This window comes from Odocoileus virginianus, unplaced genomic scaffold, assembly GCF_023699985.2.
Source record: "Odocoileus virginianus isolate 20LAN1187 ecotype Illinois unplaced genomic scaffold, Ovbor_1.2 Unplaced_Contig_6, whole genome shotgun sequence".
NCBI lineage: Eukaryota > Metazoa > Chordata > Mammalia > Artiodactyla > Cervidae > Odocoileus > Odocoileus virginianus.
This window is the reverse complement of record NW_027224323.1, coordinates 847,100-864,200: the sequence shown is the minus strand read 5'-3', so window position 1 is coordinate 864,200 and position 17,101 is coordinate 847,100. Positions and strand designations below refer to the sequence as shown.

The window sequence follows — 17,101 nt, the reverse complement described above, 5'->3', positions numbered from 1 at the left end:
GACTCCAACAGAAATTTTACAATTCTGCACACATATGCATGCTGAGCCGTTAACAGACCAACATACTAACATATTGAAGAGCAGTCTTTGTTTTGTTTTTTTTTTTTAGGTTTTTTAAACTCAAAATGGATTAAAGATCTAAATGTAAGACCAGAAACTATAAAATTCCTAGAGGAGAACATAGGCAAAACACTCTCTGACACAAATCACAGCAGGATCCTCTATGACCCACCTCCCAAAATATTGGAAATAAAAGCAAAAATAAACAAATGGGACCTAATGAAACTTAAAAGCTTTTGCATAACAAAGGAAACTATAAGCAAGGTGAAAAGACAGCCCTCAGAATGGCAGAAAATAATAGCAAATGAAGCAACAAAGGATTAATCTTAAAAATAAACAAGCAACTCGTGCAGCTGAATTCCAGAAAAATAAATGACCCAATCAAAAAATGGGCCAAAGAACTAAACAGACATTTCTCCAAAGAAGACATACAGATGGCTAACAAACACATGAAAAGATGCTCAACATCACTCATCATCAGATAGATGCAAATCAAAACCACAATGAGGTATCATTACACGCCAGTCAGGATGGCTGCTATCCAAAAGTCTACACTTAATAAATGCTGGAGAGGGTGTGGAGAAAAGGGAACCCTCTTACACTGTTGGTGGGAATGCAAACTAGTACAGCCGCTATGGAGAACAGTGTGGAGACTCCTTTAAAAACTGGAAATAGAACTGCCATATGACCCAGCAATCCCACTTCTGGGCATACACACCGAGGAAACCAGATCTGAAAGAGACACGTGCACCCCAATGTCCATCACAGCACTGTTTATAATAGCCAGGACATGGAAGCAACCTAGATGCCCATCAGCAGACTAATGGGTAAAGAAGCTGTGGTACATATACACCAGGGAATAACACTCCGTGTTACTCTCTCCATACGTCTAACCCTCTCCTCCCCTCTCCCCATGTCCATAAGTCTGTTCTCTGTGACTATTTTTCCACTGATGCTGTGCAAATAGATTCTTCAGCCCAATTTTTCTAGATTCCATATAGATTTGCTACAATATGGCATTTATCTTTCTCTTTCTGACTCATTTCACTCTGTATAATAGGTTCTAGGTTCATCCACCTCATTAGAACTGACTCAAATGCATTCCTTTTTATAGCTGAGTAATATTCCATTGTGCATATGTACCACTACTTCTTTATCCATTCATCTGTGGATGGACATTAGGTTGCTTCCCTGTTCTAGCTGTTGTCAACAGTGCTGCAGTGAGCAATGGGATCCATGTCCCTCTTTCAATTTTGGTTTCCTCGGGGTGTATGCCTGGGAGTGGGATTGCTGGGTCACATGGTGGTTTTAAGGGATTCCCTGCTGGCTCAGACAGTAAAGATTCTGCCTGCAATGTGGCAGACCTGAGTTTGATCCCTGGTCAGGGAGATTCCCCTGGAGAAGGAAATGGCAACCCACTCCAGTATTCTTGCCTGGAAAATCCTATGGACAGAAGAGCCTGGTGGGCTACAGTCCATGGGTCACAAAGAGTTGGACATGACTGAGTGAATTCATTTTCTCTTTCACTTTCATGGTGGTTTTCTTCCTAGATTTTAAGGAATATCCATACCGTCTTTCATAGTGGCTGTATCAATTTACATTCCCACCAACAGCGCCAGAATGTTCCCTTTTCTCCACATCCTCTCCAGCATTTATCATTTGTAGACATTTTGATGAGGGCCATTCTGATTGGTGTGAGGTGATATCTCATTGTAGCTTTGATTTGCATTTCTCTAATAATGAGTGATGTTGAGCATCTTTTCATGTGTTTGTTAGCCATCTGTATATCTTCTTTGGCGAAATGTCTGTTTAGGTCTTTTCCCCACTTTTTGATTGGGTAGATTGATTTTCTGGCATTGAGTTATATGAACTGTTTGTATATTTTGGAAATTAATCCTTTGTCAGTTGTTTCATTTGCTATTATTTTCTCCCATTCTGAGGGCTGTCTTTTCACCTTGCTTATAGTTTCCTTTGCTGTGCAAAAGGTTTTAAGTTTAATCAGGTCACACTTGTTTACTTTGGTTTTTATTTCCATTACTCCTGGAGTTGTGTCATAGACGATCTTGCTTTGATTTATGTCATCAAGTGTTCTGCCTATGTTTTCTTCTAAGAGTTTTATAGTGTCTGGTCTTACATTTAGGTCTTTAATTCATTTTGAGTTTATCTTTGTGTGTGGTGTTAGGAAGGTGTTCTAATTTCATTCTTTTACATGGAGCTGTCCAGTTTTCATGGCACCATTTATTGAAGAGGCTGTCTTTGCCCCATTGCATATTCTTGCCTCCTTTGTCAAAAATAAGGTACCCATAGGTGCATGGGTTTATTTCTGGGTTTTCTATCTTGTTCCATTGGTCTATATTTCTGTTTTTGTGCCAGTACCATACTGTCTTGATGACTGTAGCTTTGTAGTATAATCTGAAGTCAGGAAGGTTGATTCCTTGAGCTCCATTCTTTCTCAAGACTCATTCTTTCTCAATGTGTTGGCTATTTGGGGTCTTTTGTGTTTCCATATGAATTGTGGAATTTTTTGTTCTAGTTCTGTGGAAAATGCAATTGGTAATTTGATAGGTATTGCATTAAATCTGTAGATTGGATATGATAGCATAGTCATTTTCACAGTATTGATTCTTCCTACCCAGGAACATGGAATATCTCTCCATCTGTTTATGTCATCTTTGATTTCTTTCATTAGCGTCTTATAATTTTAGGTGTACATTTCTTTTTTTCTCCTTAGGTATGTTTATTCCTAGATACTTAATTCTTCTTGTTGCAGTGGTGAGTGGGTTGAATTCCTCAATTTCTCTTTCTGATTTTTCATTGTTAGTATATAAAAATGCAAGTGATTTCTGTATAGTGATTTTGTATCCTGCAGCTTTGCTAAATTCACTGATTAGCTCTAGTATTTTCTGATACTATCTTTAGGGTTTTCTACGTATAGTATCATGTCTCCTGCAAACAGTGAGAGCTTTACTTCTTCTTTTCTGATCAGGATTCCTTTTATTTCTTTTTCTTCTCTGATTGCTGTAGCTAGGACTTCCAGAACTATGTTGAATAATAGTGGTGAAAGTGGACATCCTTGTCTTATTCCTGATCTTAGGGGAATGCTTTCAGTTTTTCACCATTGAGAATAATGTTTGCTGTAGGCTTATCATATATGGCCTTTACTATGTTGAGGTAGGTCCCTTCTGTGCCCAATTTTTGAAGAGTTTTACTCATAACTGGGTGCTGAATTTTGTCAAAGGCGTTTTCTGCATCTGTTGAGATTATCATCTGGCTTTTATCTTTCTATTTTTTAATATGGTGTATCACATTGATTGACTTGCATATATTGAAGAATCCTTGCATCCTGGAATAAACCCAACTTGATCATGGTATATGAGCTTTTTGATGTGTTGCTGAATTCTGTTTGCTAAAATTTTGTTGAGCTTTTTGCATCTATGTTCATCAGTGATATTGGCCTGTAGTTTTCTTTTTTGTGTGTTGTCTTTGTCTGATTTTGGTATCAGGGTGATGGTGGCCTTGTAGAATGAATTTGGGAGTGTTCCTTTCTCTGAAATTTTTTGAAACAGATTTAGAAGGATAGGCATTAGCTCTTCTCTAAATGTTTGATAGAATTGAATAGTCTTTGTTTTATACATATATGAGAATTAAAATTTGAAGAGAATTATATTTTTGTTTAAGGAATAATACTTTTACACATTGTGTTAATTCATAGAGATCTAATTTATGAATCCAATTTTTTAATATTTTCTATTATGGTTGGGTCAGAGCTACTAGAATGCTACATTTATTTCTAAATGTTTAAACACCACAATCAACACACCAGTTAATGGTTTTCTTATGTATGAATTTTTTTTTTTTATATACATCACTTTATTTCTGTGACATACAATTCTGAAGAAATCCTCTTAGAAATCAGGCATATTGCTGAAAGTATTTACAACAGTCTTTCAGTAGTCATTTGGCAATGAAGAACAACAGAAAATGTTGGATAGATAATAACACACAGTAATCTCAGTCGCTGATTTAGTAGTGTCCAACAACAGACACATTCAAGTTGCCACAGCTTCTGAAAACAAATATTTTTAATGAATAAACGCCAGAAATGGTATTCCATAACACTTTACCAGGCTACTAAATCTCCTCTGGAGAGTTTAAAAGACAAGGACACACAAAGTTGGCTGGGAATTGTTTTTAATGTCTCTAAATGTAATGCCTTATGGAAGTGAATGCACTTCTAGGGACTTCTGTGGCAGGCTAGTGGTTAGAACTTTGCTTTCCAATGCCGGGACATGAGATCTATTCCCAGTTTTTGAGCTAAAATCTCACATGCCTTGTTACCAAAAACTGTAACATAAAACAGAAGGAACACTGTAACAAATTCAGTAAAAAAAGCTCACATAAGAAAAAAATCTTTTAAGAAACAATGAACGCACTTGTAGAATTTTGACATACCACCAACCAAGGGCACTCTTCAAAACGAATTTAAATTTATATTCTCAACTCATACTGCATTAATTTTACAGATTCACATTTAACTCACTCTTTCAACTATTTACAGAGCATCATGCAGAACCTTCTCCATGGAGTAGTCCCTCTTTCCGAAAGAGTACCCATTCTGACTCTAACTTTCCACCTTTCTTTATTCTCATGTTACAACTTCTAAAGAGGAATATATTTGGCAGTTTTTGTTAGATTGTATTAATGTGTATCTGGCTGCTTTCACAGGAAGGCTGTTCAAGGGAAGATGTCCTGAGTCTGTCTGCTTCTTGCTGAATTCTGAGGCTCAAGCTCTTGTTGGCACTAAATCCGTATTTACTGAAATCAGGACAAAGTGTGGGCACGAGGCCTCTTCCAGAACACATGCTCTTCATGATGCGCATGTAGGTAGAGGTTTAACGGACATTGTATGGAACTTACTTTTTAGTATTTTACTGTCAGATAAAGGAGAAATCAGAGCATTCTGCAGAGAAGGGAGCTTTCTTCTCATCTGGCGCACACATCTTGAGATGTACTAGTCTGAGATTTTCCACTGTTGATGTTGTGGTTGGTTTCCACCCTGACGTCACCTAACACTCAGCAAACACTAGAGTCTTGTGGACGGCGTGGAAAAGTTCATTTCCTATTTAATTGATAATGAAACTATTTGGTCAAGGGCTAGGTCCAGGCTCCGATGGACTGAAATACCTAGAAAGGAATTAGCTGTCCAGTGTTCAGCAAAATGAACACGTGCCATGAAATGAAAGCATGCAGTGACCGATAAATGCCAGTACTGGAACAGAAAAACAAAGGTGAACAGTGGCGAAGCACAATGGGGCCTTTCCCTATGGCACCTTTCTCTACGGGACCGGTCCTGTCTGACATTTCTAGGAAATTTTCTCCCGTCCACATCAACTTGCAATTCTAAAAGCTTCCACAGGTATTAGGAAGGTCATGGAAATTTCAGACAAAAGGAGCACCCTTGGGAACTATGTGAGATGTACAATGTAGGTACATTGAACTTTGGCCATGAATCCTGGAGGGAACTGGGTGTTCTTAGTAGCCAAGGTCAAAGGTTTCCTGCATTGTTTCCATAGGAGTTGTGCGATCTAAGATAGAAAGATAATGATCACAGAGAAAAGAGAAAAGTAAGACAAAGTCAATCATCTAGGAAAGAGACGCTTCATAGTTACCGAAACCTGGACAAACTGGAGAAAGAGACAGCAGAAAGACATAAGGAGCATGGATTAGCATTTTTGGGGTGAGAGGTTGCTAGAGTACTGTTTGAGTAAGACCATTCTGTGTTTATTTATCAATTTTTCACCTACATTTTTGGCAATATTGATGGAAAGATTTGGGGATAAAGGTCCTATGAATTCCTTTATATACAAAATGACAGGATTGCCGCCACCTGTTGTAATCATCTCTTAGAGTACTATGTTTACTTCCCCCTTGATTGGCAGTAAGAAAGGTCTTCCTAAGATGCGATGGTCCTAGGACACATTCCCTGGGGACACATGTTGGTAGAATCCAGATGGAAAACCTGGGGATATTGGAGCACATAAGGAGAGATGGAAGGATGATGGTGGGAGGATAAGGTGTGTTATCTGAGATCATATTCCTGCTCGAAATTATCTGAATCAGAATGACCCTTCTGGTCCAGTGGTTCAGACTCTGCCCTTGCACTGTAGGGAGTATGGCTTCCATCTCTTTTTGAAGAACTAAGTTCCCTGGTTGAAAGGTAATACAAAGAAGAGATTCTTTGGCTATTTCATTGACCTTGGCAATAACTAGACATATAGAGTTAGGAAGTTTGTTTTTTCTTTTCTTCAAAATTTTAGAAATTATAAGAACTACTGTCTTGTTTTCTTGCTTGCCTAAGAAACTACTGAGTTAATGAATAAATGAGATATCACCAAGTTGATGGATAAAGGGTGTCTGGAAAGAGAGAGGTGGAAAGGGATTGCAGACTTGCCTTCTTCACAGGAGGTTATGGGACATTTGGATGGATCATCCTCTTAACTGTAAGGAGGACAGAGCCTGCAATGGGGAAAGAGGAGGTGATAAACACTTTGTTCTGACTTCTTTTCCTCAGGGAAAGAGGTGGCTTTCTAAGGCTCTCCTAAAAAATCATTTAAGTATGTGAAAGCACACACAAGTTTACTTTTAGGAAATAAACATTTAAACCACTTCCTGAGGTTAAGGAAACCATACAGAAGTGGGGGATGTGTGTCCTGGACAGTTTATCCCATTTTGTATCTCAGGATAGAAAGGAAAATAAATATTCCTGACCTGAAATATCAGATGTGTATTGTGATTTCTCACTCACTCTAAAGGTCAAGTGTCCAGATTCACCTAGTGAGTGAGTGAAGTCGCTCAGTTGTGTCCAACTCTTTGCGACACTATGGACTATAGCCTACCAGGATCCTCAGTCCATGGGATTTTCCAGGCAAGAATACTGGACTGGGTTGCCATTTCCTTCTGCAAAGGAAGAAGATTCACTTAAGCATCTCCTAAAACAATCCCCAAGATTAAAATATCAGTTACCACAGAGCTCAAGCCTGCCGAGCCAGATACTGAAGATGACTTCTGGATAACATGTTTCTTAAAAGGGCCAAGCATTGGTTCATGACGCATCACACCAACATAAGGATGCTATAAAAACTGACACCAATTTGCATCCTCTCCAACCACCATGACACCCCCAGCCTCGACAGAAGGAAGTCCACGAGAGACACAAGATGAAGGTTCTCTTCCTGACTCTTCTCCTTGGCCTGGTTTGTGTGGCCCAAGAAGAGGAAAGCTGAGCAAAGAGTCTTGGAGGTACCAGGGATGGTCTGATCGGGGAGCAGGTCTTGGGGGTGTGTGCGTGTGAGTGTGTGATCCTTTTGTGGTTTTGTGATGTGGATCCATGGGCTGAGCCATCTCCCTCCAACTCAACGCTGCTCCGTTTACTGGCTCTATACCTGTTCTGTTTGGTTTCTGTATCATCTTTCCTGCATATTAGTTGCTTCTTATGCATTTTTTCCTGCCCTTGTAACAGAGAAAGAGGGTCACCCAAACGGCTGTTGGGGTTCTTGCATTTGAAACCAGAGCTCAAACTCTCTCAGAAATGCCTTGATTCCTTCTTTTCCTCTGACTTCATTTTCCAGATTGTTTCACAGATCCAGCTTTGTTTTGTCATGTTAGATAATGTGCGCTGATTTTGCACAAGTGATGGAAAACTCAGGTGGGATGTGGCTGGAAAAAAAAATCAAAAGACAAGGAGGAAAATTTCTAACTTTGCTGTTAGCTTTCAGGAGAATGGAGAATCGCATACGTCGCATCCAGTGACCCAGAGGAGACCGGTGAGAAAGGGCCATCCAGGATTTATTTGTGTCATCTTGTGTTTGGTGATGAAAAGGGCACCAAAGAGTTTGATTTATATGTCGAGTAAGTAAAAATCGCCCAGAAGGAAAACACCTATTAACCCCGAGCCTGAGGGATGGTTGTCTTCCCCTTCTGCAGGGAGCTCTCTGGGTGATGTTTGACAGCATGACTCCCTGAGTTGTGGGTCTGAGCAGGGTCTGTGAGCTGGGGGGGCAGATCCCCCTGTGAGTCTCTGCAGAATGTCCTGGAGTCTTTGCTTGAGGACAGGTGGGTCCCAGAAGCTGCACTGGCATGAGCTCATTACAGGAAAGAGAGACACAGCAGTGGGAAGAGGCTCGGGTCCTGGAAACCACAGTCCGCACCAGGGCTTTGACCCCTTCCTGCGGAATTTGTAAGACACGGTTCCCACATGCACACTTTCTGGGTACCAAATACACCTTTTCTCACACATGACATATATGAAGTCAGTCTAAGTCTTCTGTTATACAGCTGACAACTTACACTTGTCGTATATGATATACATATAATTTCCATATGTCATGTTAGCATATCATGTGTGTTTGCCTGTTTGCTTGTGCGTATGTAGGTGTCAACATATGTGCATACATACATGCGTCCTTCCGTGTTTGATCCTCTTATAGTGTTGTGATGGAATAAGAGTGTGTTTTGATAAAAGTAAACATTTCTTTCTCAATTTTTAGTGATGTTTCCCTGTCATATTCTCTAGTGGGTCATTGCAAGGTTGTGGGGGCACCCAAGGTCTGTTATGATAGCCACACCTGTCTGCTTCCAGGATGTTTTTTTAAAAAAAGTGTATCATTTTTATGTTTTCATAAATTCTAGATTTAGTCATTATTATTTGGCTTTGCATATGACTTCCTTGGTATTTGCAGTTTGTCTTTGGAACTATGCTCAAATTTAATGTGTAGACTAACCATCCTTCTCACTAGGTAGTGATTTGACCTTAGAGAACATATTCTTTTTTCGACATGGTTCACAGGCACTAAAGTGACACTTCATACAACCTTTCAGGTGAAACAAACAAAATCCTCACTATATGCAATTTTTTTTCTATATTTTAATCACCTGCCTTGAATATCTTTTGTTTTTAAGGTCTAATGGAAAATGGGAAATAACACATGTCACGGGAACAAGGCAAGCTGATGGCACCTGTGCTTTGGACAGTAAGTTTGACGGTTTCACTGGTCAGAGTATGGTTGGGTGGAAATCTTGGTACAACCTCCTGCAATAACACCCCATTCCTGAATTCTACTCTGACTAACAATCAGAGTGGTGAGCACGGTCTTGTCCCGAAGTTTTCCAAACACTTTACTTTGTCATGAGGCAAAGTTTCAGACACACAGCTTGGAGGCCTCCTCCCAATTGTGAATGTGACTCAGTGAGACAGAGAAGCCTAGTGGGTCACAGTCCATGGGGTTGCAAAGAGTCAGACATGAGTGAGCATAAGGAAGCTTGCACACAGTCAGTGAGAAAAACATGTAGACGTGTATGGTTCTCACAGATAATTTGCAACAGCCTTACGAAGCGACATCTTGAGTTGTGTATCTTGAGTTTGCACAGCAGTGCATTCATTTTTAAAAACAATCTTAAAATATCTTTTTCTACCCAAGGTATGGTGGATGGACTTAAATGCAAGGAAATCATCCTGAGTAAAACCTAAAAGGCAGATTCTGTTCAAAGCAATTAGGATGATGGCTAAGATTTATATCCCTAAACAGTTTATGGCTAAGATTTATATCCCTAAACAGTTTATGACAACTCTAAACAACTTCCCTAATGTTACATGGCCTCAGGGGAACATATTTGAGCCCAATTTAAGTGTATCAGATCAATTGTATGAAAAGGTGGGAATAAAAAGTCTTGCCTGCAGTTCTTGCTGCCCTAACAACTGTAGCATTCAGCTCATCCATGGAGTGAGACAGACATCGACACAGAATGCACTCTTACACATACCCTTATTTGCCACAGTAAATCTGACAATAAATTAAGGCATGTTGTATATATGTATCTTTTCTCTCTCTCACAGATGAGAGGATAAAAGAACTTAACGTTGTTTATGAATCCGACACCGTTCTGATATTATGTGTTGTATACGTGGATGAAGATGGTGTGGAGACAAAACTGGTTGAAGTATTGGGTATGCGTGATACCCTTATTTTATCATACTAGTATCATATGATTATCATACATTGTCAAGAAGCATTGCCATTTGCAGTACTTTTATCCGTGAAATCAGGCTGTGGTGATAATGTGTATTATGTAGTCTACAGAACCTAGGTCTTTATGTTCGCTGAATTAAGGACCCTGGAATGTAATCTACCAAGAAAGAGAAGCTTCTAAAGGTTGGGGGGGATCAGATCATCAGACATTTATAAGTAATCCCCACCTGTTGCATTAAAAAAAAAAGCTGCAGTTCACTAGAAACAGTTATTAAAATTCTTCTTAAATTTTTAATTGGAAGAAAATTAGAGTATTATGTTAGTTTTCATTTTTTTTTAACACTTCAGTAAATTTGAAGCCATGGATATAATAAGGCTACTCTCAATTTCTTCAGTTTACACCAGTTTTCCAACACAGTATAAGCCTTGGAACGGGAACTTTTAAATAAAACTTCATTGTGTTCAACTTCTCAAATGCATTGTTCTTATGAACACTGAGGTCAGTGCATAGAACCTCATAGAAGCACTGAGAGGTGTGTGTATCATCAGAACAATGTGTCTATTTCAGGGAAGGTACTGGGGAGAACGGTGGGTTAATAAAAAAAGTAGATCATTTCCCATGATTCTGTCTGACATGGTGAGTGTGTATCTGTTGGGGGAGAACCCTGTTTCCTATGCATTTGGGTCAGAACAAGACCTGCGTGGCAGGTACCGATTCTAGGAAGTTGGTTAAGGAGCAGGGCAGTTCCATAGAGCGATGGATGATCCAAAAATTCACAGAGCTCCTGCGAGTCTCTGGGGTCCTGCTGATGATGCTGGGGGTGGGTCTACTTACAGGGTTGGATGAGGATTCATTCTTAAGACAGAGAGGAGACATGTGAGTCATGGGAAATTGTAATTGTTTGAGGCCTAATTTATATCAAGTGAAGATTTCACTTGGACACTCAAGTTCTTGTTTTGTATTCAGAAATTTCTCTGGGTTTAAGAAGCAAAATTCTGCTTTCTGATGGTGTTTTTCAGTTAAAGTAAATATTGAAGATGAAGCCTTGGCAAGGTTCAAAGAGCTGGTAGAAGAGAAAAAGATTGAAGAAAAAGATTTTGTGAATTTCCTCAAAAGTGGTAATGGAGCTATATGTTTTCATAATATATCCTATCAGGAAACTATTTAAAATTTCCTTCTCTGCAAATTATTTATTACTGTAAAAAAAATAATAAAAGAAAGAAAGCTTGCAAATGGTAAGGAACGGTAGTAATCAGTGTATCTTTTATTCCTGTCCTTTCAATCTTCCCCCAGATGACTGTCCTCCGTGTGGACAACAAGGCCAGAGACAACCTCAGTGTAAGTGAAAATAGACTGTTATTACAGTTGTTCCATAAAATGAATGAAGAGGGACATGGGGTGGTTTCACACTGGCCAAATTTCATAGGTAAAGTGTTTCTGTCCTAACAACTTACATTCTATCGCTGGAGAACCTTTTCTGTTACAAGACATAATTTCTCTTCTCTTGAGTCATGTTAAACTGTAAATGGGTTGGTTGATTAACGCTGAGCAGCCGTGGTGAGAAAACCTTATCCTGCAGGCATCTTGCAGACCAGAGTCATCAGAGATGAGCAGGAATGGCCACAAGTTGGTGCAAACCAATAAAGTGTTCCAATCAGTGGTAACCTCATGCCTGTCCACAAACATCCGTCCCCCACAGGAAGCGGGGTTAAAGAGAGAGAAATGGAATTAAAGAAAGTTCACATTTTGGGCAAGACCAGTGTTTAGTCTCTCAAGATTATGACAGAACCAGTAAAGACCTTCCAACCACACAGCCTGAAACACGCATTTGGTTTATATTCCTACTCAGAAGTAGCTTTTCTTAAAGTGAGATCTTTAAACAATCTAAAGTAAGACAGCCTCAGAAAATAACACTGATCTAGGCTAAAGTGTGGGTGTTAATTTTCTGTTGAGGAAAAAAAAAATCAAAGGAAAGCATTAGCTTCTAGGTGAGTATGGTAAGAAAGATGTAGTGCATGTATCTAATGGAATAGTACTCAGCCATTTTCAGTAAAAGCGTGAAATCGTGCCATTTACCGCAACCTGGATGGACATACAGATTGTCATACTGAGTGAAGCAAGTCAGAAAGAGAATGGCAAATGTCACATGATATCACTTATATATGGAATTTAATATGACATGGAGGAGCTTATTCACAAAACAGAAATAGGCTCACTCAGTTCAGTTTGGTTCAGTTGCTCAGTTGTGTCTGACTCTTTGTGACCCCATGGGCTGCAGCATGCTAGGCTTCCCTGTCCATCACCAACTCCTGGAGCTTACTCAAACTCATGTCCATTGAGTTGTGATGCCATCCAACCATCATATATGGGATTTAATATGACATGGAGGAACTTATTTACAATACAGAAACAGACTCATAGAAAATGGCTTGTGGTTTGCAAGTGGGAGAGCCTGGGGAAGAGACAAATTAGGGGTTTAGAGTTAGCAGAGGCAAGCTGTTATATACAGCATGGACAGACAGCAAGGTCATACTCTAGCACAGAGAAGTATACGCAACACTCTGTAGAAACGTAAGTGGGAAAAGAATCTGGTAAAGAATAGATACGTGTATGTGCAAACTATTCAGACTTCTGTACACCTAAGACTAATAACACAGTATTAATCAACTATAATCAACTCCAATATAAAATTAAAATTGCACAATTAATTCATGAAGACGCAGAAGACAAAACTTGTGGAATTAGAGGAGCTACTCCAATCAGAGAGTCTGTAAACCATCTATAGATGACCCATCCACATGAACAGGCACCAAGAAATCATTGACTATGCACCTGCAGATAAAAGATCCAACCGTATGTCCATCCTGGGGAAAAATCCACATGGACCCCCACCTACATGACTGAGATGTGGAGAAGTGAGGTTCACTGGGAATCTGACATTGGATCACCTACCAGCTCCTGTTCCCTGGGCAGCCTACTGCCTGAGGGTCACCCCTATCAGCTGTTACACAGTCAACTCTACTAAACCTTTGCTCCTGTTTTATTCACCTACAGGAAGAGTCCCTGACACCAGACATGTCGTTGTCTGCATGGAATCAAGATTAACAACGTGAAGACGACTAACCTGTTTCCTGATAAACACGATCCTTCTTTCTTCACACTCACACTCCCTCTCCCATTTCTTCTCTCCTGTTCATGAATCACATCCTGTCTGGTGGATTTGATTTCTGAGAGTTTAAATAAATCACTTTAGCGTACAGCTGAGTTACGTGTCTCTGTGCTGAACGTCTATGTTTTAAAACACACAATTGTGCAGATTGAATTTAATGATCCAGAAACGTGTGCCTTTAGTAGGATCAGTGTTCCATCAGAAAGTTTCTGAGAAAGAATAAAAGGAGACGTCCTAGAGGTTTGCAGAGAAGGTGAAAAAGGACTAAACCGTCACAGGACTGCGGACAAGGTTCTGGGTCATCTTACTGTAGGCGATGGGGCAGTCTGGTCAAGAAATATGTCCCTAGAAAGCATTATATTCATTACAAAGAAAGGAGTTTGTCTTCTACTCTCTGAGCCTCGTAGAGAGAAAGGGTAAGATGCCGTGGGCCACAACAGGAAAATTCCATATTCTGACAGCACCAGCAGTTCTGTAACCAAGTTGAAGGACCGATGTTGCTTAACGACTGGATCTCTAGGAATGAAAGTTGCATAGCAACAGTGTAATGATTTAGACCTGAGTCATGTCCTTCTCTGTGATTCCATGAACTGTAGCCCACCAGGCTCCTCGGTTCATGGGATTCTCTAGTCAAGAATGCTGGAGTAGGTTGCCATTTCCTTCTCCAGGGGATCTTCCCCACCAGGGAGCAATCCTGGGTTTCCTGCATTGCAAAAGATTCTTTACTGACGGAGCCACCGGTGAACCCTGGGTCAGTTCACAGGATCATGAGGTCAGGGCAGCATTTGCAGGAACAAGATGATCGACAGCTCAGTTAGGAAGCTGTCACTGTTCACAACATCTGAAGATGGTCTTCACGCCTCATAATCTGCAAAGAGCAGAGGATGCTAGTACTTCCAAGGACCGGACATTCCCACCGTCCTGGGGAGAGCACACAGCCCATCTCCCCAAGGTGCTTGAGGTGCTTACAATGTGAAACATCAACCATCCTAGATACAAAATGTTCCAAGGGATGAGCCAAAGCTCAGAGATTTGGTCCAAGAGCTGGGAAAGGAATACTAGACCTAAGTGACATGTAACAGATTAAATGTTTTAGTTCCTACACAGGCATGACCTCCAGATGGTCTACAGCTGGTCAGTGTCAAAGGCACGAGCAATGAGTGCTTGCTTGGCTTGGTGGGTGCTAACGGAGGTCAAGGGCAACGCTTCAATTCTACCACTTGTGTAGCAGAGTGTATGCAGCTGCGGTTCTGATTCTGGGCGTCACGGTGTATGTGGAAATGCTGGACTTGATGAGTGGACACACACATAGGCAAATGGGTACAGAGTAAGGGGGTGAGTCTCTTAAGAAATGTGGGAAAGCAAGACCTGGCATAAACACATCAACAATTCTGAAACACCATAAACAGATATATGGATTTATGTGTGTGTGTGTGTATACACAGATATAACCGTGTGATAGTATGCATCTGTGATGTCAATATTAATATGGGAAAAACCAGTTATCACCTCAAATCCAAGGGATCATGATCAAGAGGAAACTGGAAACACATTTATGTTACTGGAAGTCATACAACGGATGAAGTGTACATATTACTTGAAAGATGTGTTACTAAATCTCATATAAGATGAAAAAAATTTTTACTGTGCTTTCACCTAGTAAAGAAACTGAGTAGACAGTTTGATAAATTTTCAGGACAAGATTTAATTGAAGTATTTAAGAAGAAAAGAAGAAATACTACTAAACTGCTAGGAGCCACACACAGATATATCATAGTATAAGTTCATATTGAAGTATTTTCCACTCGAATTTGATCCCGAATCCTCTAGACAGAATTAGGTAGCTCCGAAAGATATCATAAAATTCTATATATCCAGAGAAAACATTTATTCCAAACGGACGTGCACCATCTATACACAGCAGCACCGAATACAATAGCCAGGACCTGGAAGCAACATGAATGTCCACCCACAGAGGGGTGGATAAAGATGCACGTCTTGCTACTGCTGTTTGAGCATAAGGCACGTCTGACGCTTTGCCACTCCATGGACCATAGCCCCCCAGGCTCCTGTGTTCATGGGGTTTCCCAGGAAGAACACTGGACACGGACAGAGGAACACTCCTCAGCCACGTGCAGAGCTGTGGATGGACCTGCAGACTGTCATAGAGTGTGAAGTAGGTCGGAAAGCTGAAAACAAATACCGTATGTTAACTCATGTGTGTGCAATCACGGGGTTTCCCAGGAAGAACACTGGACACAGACAGTGAAACACTCCTCAGCCACGTGCAGAGCTGTGGATGGACCTGCAGGGTGTCATAGAGTGTGAAGTAGGTCAGAAAGCTGAAAACAAATACCGTATGTTAACTCATGTGTGTGCAATCTGTTACTAGAAAAGGGCTGCAGATGAGACTAGTTTCAGGGCAGAAGCAGAGATGCAGAGAGCACAAACATGTGGACCCCAAGGGGGAAACAGGTGTTGAGAGGATGTGGGAGACTGGTGCTCACGTACATACACTACTGATACTGTGTGTAAAATAAGTAACTAATGAGAACCTACCGAACAGCCCAGGGGACTCTGCTCAGCGCTCCGTGGCGATGTGAACTGGAAGGAAATTCGGAAAAGAAGGGATCCACGTACATGTATAGTTGATTCACCTTGGGGTCTAGCAGAACACACACAACACTGTGAAACAATTATACCCCAACAAAGATTGTATAACAGTTCTACATACACGTGCCTGCTTTGTCATTAACTGCCAAACATACAGACATACTGAAGAGCAGTCTTTGTTTTACACACACGTGAGAATCAAAACACAAAGGGAACTATATTTCGGCTGTTGTGCTAATATTTTTACAGGTTGCATGAATCCATGGAGATCTCATTGATGAATCCAATGTTTTATATTTTCCATTGTGAATGTGTCATAGCTGCTAGATCATTACATTTATTTATGTTTCAACACCACAATTCAGTTATTGGTTATTCCACGTTTCCATTGTTTCATAATTGCCCCAATGCAACGGCTTATGGAAGCGAATGCACTTCTAAGGACTTCTCTGCCGGCTCAGTGGTTGGAACTTTGCCCTCCAATGCACAGGTCCAATTCTTAGTTGGCAAGAGAAGACCCCACATGGCCAAAACACCAAAACATAAAACAGAAGCAGTACTGTAACAAATTCAGTAAAGACTTAAAAACAGTCCACATCACAAAAAAAAAAAAAATCTGTTAAGAAAACAGTGAACACACGTGTAGACTTTCGAGAGATACAACCAACCAAGGTGACTGTATTAAAACACGTTTTTTATTTTGTCTTCTCAAGTCCTACCGTGTTCTTCTCACAGACTCCCACTTCATTCACTCTTCCAATTCTCCTTAAAGCACCACTGAAAAACTTCTCTATGGAAATATTCCCACTTTCCAAAACAGGACCCATACACAGTCTTAACTTTCCACCTTTCTTTTCTCTTATCCTACAGCTTCTAAAGAGGGATTTATTTGAAATGGCTTTTACCTTGCATTAACATGTAGCCGACTCCTTTCACAGGAAAACTGTTCACGGGATGATGTACTGACTCTGCTTCTTGCTGAATTCTGAGGCTCAGGCTCTTGTTGGTATTAAATCTGTATTTGCTGAATTCAGGACACAGTGTGGACCTGAAGAATCTTACAGAACACACATGCTTTATGATGCACATAGAACTTTAGCGGACATTGTATGGAACTGATTTTCTAGTACTTGGCTGTCAGATAAAGGAGAAATCAAGGCATTTTTCAGAGAAGGAAACTTTTCTCTCATCTGGTTCACACATCTTGAGAAGTACCAGCCTGGGATTTTCCAT

At 40.3% G+C, this 17,101-nt stretch overlaps 2 long non-coding RNA genes across 2 annotated transcripts; both read left to right on the top strand.

Moving 5' to 3' along the window:
* The first annotated feature begins 7,254 nt into the window (after positions 1-7,254).
* LOC139033864 (uncharacterized) lies at positions 7,255-11,198 on the top strand. The gene is made up of 5 exons (XR_011486350.1): positions 7,255-7,359; positions 7,829-7,968; positions 9,019-9,089; positions 9,953-10,063; positions 11,106-11,198. It is a non-coding gene; the product is annotated as an uncharacterized lncRNA (long non-coding RNA).
* A 122-nt stretch (positions 11,199-11,320) lies between these two features.
* On the top strand, positions 11,321-13,343 carry LOC139033869 (uncharacterized). The gene is made up of 2 exons (XR_011486361.1): positions 11,321-11,424; positions 13,141-13,343. It is a non-coding gene; the product is annotated as an uncharacterized lncRNA (long non-coding RNA).
* Positions 13,344-17,101: the final 3,758 nt, after the last annotated feature.